Source organism: Sceloporus undulatus, chromosome 3 (genome assembly GCF_019175285.1).
Source record: "Sceloporus undulatus isolate JIND9_A2432 ecotype Alabama chromosome 3, SceUnd_v1.1, whole genome shotgun sequence".
Classification (NCBI taxonomy): domain Eukaryota; kingdom Metazoa; phylum Chordata; class Lepidosauria; order Squamata; family Phrynosomatidae; genus Sceloporus; species Sceloporus undulatus.
The window spans coordinates 237685316-237691224 of record NC_056524.1 but is presented as its reverse complement, the minus strand read 5'-3'; positions in this window follow the sequence as shown (position 1 = coordinate 237691224).

The window sequence follows — 5909 nt, the reverse complement described above, 5'->3', positions numbered from 1 at the left end:
CCCTCCAAGGGAGTGCATTCCACTGTCGAACAGCCCTACTGTCAGGAAATTCCTCCTAATGTTAAGGTGGAATCTCTTTTTCCTGTAGCTTCATCCATTGTCCAGGTCCGTTCTCTGGAGCAGCAGAAACAAGCTGGCTCCCTCCTCAATATGACATCCTTTCAAATATTTAAACAGGGCTATCATATCACCTCTTAACCTCTTTTCTCCAGGCTAACATCCCAGCTCCCTAAGTCGTTCCTCATAGGGCATGCTTTCCAGACCCTTCACCATTTTTGTTGCCCTCCTTTGGACACGCTCCAGTTTCTCAATGTCCTTTCTAATTGTGGTGCCAGAACTGGAACAAATTTCTAGGTGGGGCCTGACCAAGCAGAAACATGGCACATACTTCCTCTGAGCTAGACACTAACTCATTGATGCAGCCTAAAATAGCATTGGCCTTTTTAGCTGCCGAATCACACTGTTCACTCATGTTCAACTTGTGGTCTACTTGGACTCCTAGATCCCTTTCACACGTAATGTCATTCAGCCAGGTGTCACCCATCCTATATCTGTGCATTTATTTTTCTGCCCTAAGTGCAATACCTTACATTTCTCCGTGTTGAATTTCATATTGTTAGCTTTGGCCCAGCTTTCTAGTCTATTCAGGTCATTTGAATCTTGATCCTGTCCTCTGGGGTATTAGCTATTCCCCCTAATTTGGTGTCATCTGCAAATTTGATAAGTATGCTCCCAATTCTGTCACCAGGTCATTGATAAAGATGTTGAATAGCACGGGGCCCAGGACAGAGCCCTGTGGGACCCACTGGTCACTTCTCTCCAGGATGAAAAGGAGCCATTGTTGAGCACCCTTTGGTTTCGGCCGGTCAACCAATTACAGATCCATTAACAGTTCCTTGTCTAGCCCACATTTTACCAGCTTGTTTGCAAGATATGTCATGGGAACTTTGTCAAAGGCCTACTGAAATCAAGATATAAATATCCACAGCATTCCCTTCATCTACCAAGCTGGTAATTTTATCAAAGAAAGAGATTAGGTTTGTCTGGCATGACTGTTTCTCTGAAACCCATGTTGACTTTTTGTGATTATGGCATTGCCTTCTAGATGTTCACAGACTCTCTGTTTAATGATCTGCTCCACAATCTTTCCTAGTACTGATGTCAGACTAACTGGACGATATTGTTGGGATCCTCTTTTTTCCCCTTTTTGAAGATGGGGACAACGTTTGCCCCCGCCAGTCTGCTGGGATCTCTCCTGTTTTCCAGGAGTTTTTCAAAGATTATTGCCAATGGCTCCGATATTAACATTTGCCAGTTCTTTAATACCCTTGGATGGAGTTCATCTGGTCGCGAGACTAAATTCATTTAGATTAATAAGTGTTCCTCTACTATCTCTTTATTTATTCTGTGCTGAAATTCCCCATCTGTCCTCGTGCTCCATTATCCTCAGGTTGAGCACCCTTTTCTTTTTCTGAGAAGACTGAGGCAAAGAAGGTGTTGAGTAATGCTCTTTTTCTATGTCTTCTGTTAGCATTTTGGCATCTCCCACGAAGTGGCCCTACCGTTTCCTTCTTCTTCCTCTTGCTGCGGACATATCCAAAAAGCCTTTTTATGTTCTTAACCTCTCTAGCAAGCCTGAGTTCATTCGGTGCTTTAGCTTTCTGACTTACCCCTACACATGCCTGCTATTTCTTGAATTCCTTTTTTTGTGATTTCCCCTTTTCCATTTCTTATACATTTTCCGTTTCAAACTTAGCCCGCTTGAAAGTTCCTTAGTCATCCATCCTGGTTCTGAGACACCCCCGTTTTTCTTTCCACTGAAACTGTTTGAAATTGTGCCTTCAGTACTCTCTTTTGAGAAACCCCATCCGTCCTGAACTCCTTTATTTTTTAGTATTTCTGACCATGGAATCGCTCTCAAGACTTCTCTAAGTTTACTGAAATCCGCTCTCCAAAGTCTAGGATGCGTGTCTGACTAGCCGGGCTTCTCCTTCCACTGTATACAAACTCCAGGAGAACATGGTCACTTCCACCTATGATCCCACCACTTGCACCCAATTAACCAAGTCATCCTTGTTGGTTAGGATCAGATCTAAAATAGCTGACCCCCTTGTTGCCTCTTCCACTTTGGACCATGAAATTGTCTTCCAGGCAAGTGAGGAATTTGCTAGCCTTGAGGATTTGGCTGAGTGTGACTTCCAGCAAATATCAGGATAGTTGAAGTCGCCCATCACTACTACATCTCTCTTTCTGACTGTGTGGTCATCTGTTCTAGAAAAATATCCAATTCCTCCGTCGACTTGGGGGTCTGTAGTAGACTCCCACCGTAACATCCTTGTTGTTTCTCTCCCCTTGATTCTTATCCAGATGCCTCCACCTGGCTTCCATGATAGATGTCCAGGATCTCTTCACTGGTAAATATCTCTGACATATAGTGCTATTCCTCCTCCTTCCTATTGGCCTATTTCTCTTAATAAGGTTATACCCCTCTATTTCCACATTCCAATCATGAGAATCACCACCAGGTTTCAGTGATGCCTATTATATCATATTTGCTTTGTTGTACTAGAGAGTTCGAGTTCATCTTGCTTATTTCCATGCTCTGTGCATAGGGTAGAGACATCGCAGACCTTGTTCCCTTTTACTTGCTGCCTGTGCAAGTTTTTTTTGCCTCCCACTGTTTTTGCCTCCCACTGTTGGTCTTTGCGCTGTTTGCCTTGTCTCCCTAGCAGTTTGACTATTTCGCCATCCCTTTCGCCTTCCTAATATTGTCTCCCTCCCCTCGGAACTCAGTTTAAAGCTCTCCTGATCAAGTTCTTGAGACGTTGGCAAGAACATTCTTCCAACTGGCGTGAGATGCAACCCATCTGTTGCAAGAAGTCCCCTCCTCATGGAACCGCAGTCCATGATCGAAGACCAAATCCTTCTCGGCGGCACCATCTGCGAAGCCAGTTGTTCACATCCGCGATTTTCCTCTCCCTTCCTGGACCATGCCCTTCAACTGGCAGAAGAGACGAATGACAACCTGTACACCATTCCTTTCAGCTTCCTACCAAGCGCCTTGTAATCCCTTTTGATGTTCTGAATGCTGTGTCTTGCAGTATCATTAGTTCCCACGGGACCCAAAGAAGGGGTATTGTTCAGAAGGCTTGACCAGTCTTGTCAACCTCTCATGTCACATCACGGATCTTTGCACCTGGCATTTTGCCGCCTCTTTTTGAGCCAGCAAATAGCCGTATCAGGGTTGCAGTCCTGATCCAGCGTAAGCTGCCCCTCAGCTATCTGTTCCGCCTTAAGTTCCTATTGTATGAAAATTATATTTTCTCAGAAGGTCTGCTATTAGCTACTACAAAGCTAGCAGCAGATGGAACCATAAGCTTCTTTGTCAACATTCCTGGTCCCAACACATGCAACAACTACCACTGACCATTCTTCTATGTGTCTGGGCAATTTTTTTCATTCTATTCATCAAGATGTATGTATGCATCACATTTCCTGTCTATCATCTAAATAAATTTTTGCTGGTGCAGTAAAAGTGCTCCAGGGCTAAGTGACCTCTTGAACTGGGTGGTCAACAGTACATACACAGAAATTTATCAAGTAAAATAACATCCAAAATGGACAAACAGTGATATCTTTGTTGGGCCAACCAAAATGCAAAAAAAAAAAACCACGTTGCATGTTTTTGAAACTCAACTGGATTCTTCACAGTCAGAGGTTTTAAAAATCATACAGAAAGAAAAAAATAGGAAAATGTTAGTCAAGAAAAATTTTTCAGTTCTTCTAAAAGGATCATTCCTTCTTAATTACAGAATCATTTACTCTGGTCGACTGTGATTGCTTCAGTCCAGTTTCACTTTTTCTATTTCTTCCTGGAAAAAGAACTGGAACATGTAAAGTAAACTGGTTTGGACTAGACGAGACAGTTTGCATTTACTACATCTATTTGTCTCTGAAGACAATGATAAACACTTCCTGGTCTTCTTTCCCTCTAAGAAGTTTTTTTAATTATATATTATGTATTTTTAATTGCAGAATAGAAAATTATCTGGGCTATTATCAAAAGTTTAAAAAATGGAATCCAAAATCAATAATGAAAAATAGGAAAAAACAAAAAAAGAGCCACGTGAACTAATAGTACTGACAGTTTTAATTCTATTACCTCTGTTAAAAATGCCATAGAGAAACTCTTTATGAAGTCATTTATGATAGCTCAAAATTAAACTGCAACAGAATTATTTATGAAGAAATTAGATCACTTGGCATATGGCCACCTTGTCCAGGCAGATAGGAAAAAAAACCCAAAGAAATCAACTAGTAAGCAGAACTAAATACCAAATGAAAAGAGATCACCAGTATTCTCCATCTGCAACTTAGGGGCTAAACAGACCACTGTAAAGGTGTGGCTTAACATCGCCCCTTGAGCACTGGATGGGGGCCACAGCAACTGCACACGCGAGCCCCAATCCAGCATTTTTCTGGTGCAAAAAGAAGCAGAAAAATGACACTCCTTTTTGCACTGGAAAAAGGCGCCCCTTTGTGCTGCCACCACAGTTCTCCTCTGCTCCTTGGCGCATAGTATCTATGCTGTGCCACAGGAGCGTTCCCATGCTGGCCGGCTGTCCATCAGGTGGGCGGTGTGACGCTGGCTTGGGGGCAGAGTTGGGGTGGCTGTTGTGTGGTCACCATGTCCCCCCCACGCCACCCCAAGTGAGCTCTTACTACGGTCTGCTTTCCCTTTTAGTTAACGTAAAAAAACCCTCGGAGGGTGATAGAGTCTCCTTCCTTGGAGGTCTTTAAACAGAGGCTGGATGGCCATCTGTCAGGGATGCTTTGATTTGGATTTCCTGCATGGCAGGGGGTTGGACTGGATGGCCCTAGTGGTCTCTTCCAACTCTATGATTCTATGATTCTATGAACAATAGGATGCCCTTTCCGCCTCAGCAGCAGTTTTGCAGTACTCAGGTGACATGCGGCATTTGAATGCCATGCCGCCAGAGCACTATGAATACAACCCACATGTGGGCAGGCAGGTGGCTTCCGGGCAGTGTCAGGGTAGCAACAGGCATGTGTCATGTGTACGCCATGCCTCCATGCCATCCGCAAGGTGGCTTTTAGTGCCGGTCTGTACTGGCCTTTACTCTGTCACTGTTTTCATTTCGCGTTCTTGGGCTCATAGAACTAGCTTTGTGGGTCTTTGTGTTCCTTTTTGGGTCTTTGTGCTCAAGTGCTCCTGTAGATCCAAGTTTCTTCAAAAACATTATTTCTTCCAATACTACTATAATGGCATTTTTACAAAATGAATATTAACAACCAAATGCTGGCCCACTTATGTAGGAACTCTTTTTGAAAAAAATTATGCCCAAATATTTGAACTGAGCAAGCTACTAAGGAAATATTATCAAAGCCTTGTTCATATAACTATCCTCTAAAGCAGAGGTTTAGCACATCTGGCTTCATACTGTTCAAACTGATGTTCTTGCTAATCTTGATTTTAAAAAAACAACAACAACCAAACATAATATCAGCTTTAGAAGAAAAATGATCAACTACTCAACAAAAACATTTTTTGAATCTCAGGAATGGATTTTATGCTTTCAAAATAGCTGAACATGATGCAAAAGTCTGTGTTATGGATCAAAGTAGAGATAAGACTAGACAGTTCCAAGATTGGTTTGCAAATAATTTTCATTTAGTCAAAAATGTATGAGAAACAAGGACAGTTACTTTAAACTGAAAAGGGAGCATTGTGGATGAGGATGAAATGAATGAAGTCATTTGCTTGTCTCAAGAGTGAGATTTTCTATGCAAAAACAGCATGGGGTTTCACATTGCTGAGGCATGGAGGAGGAAAGCCAGTCTTATCCCCCTTCTTTTTCTGTATGTGTGCGTATATGTACTTGGATAGA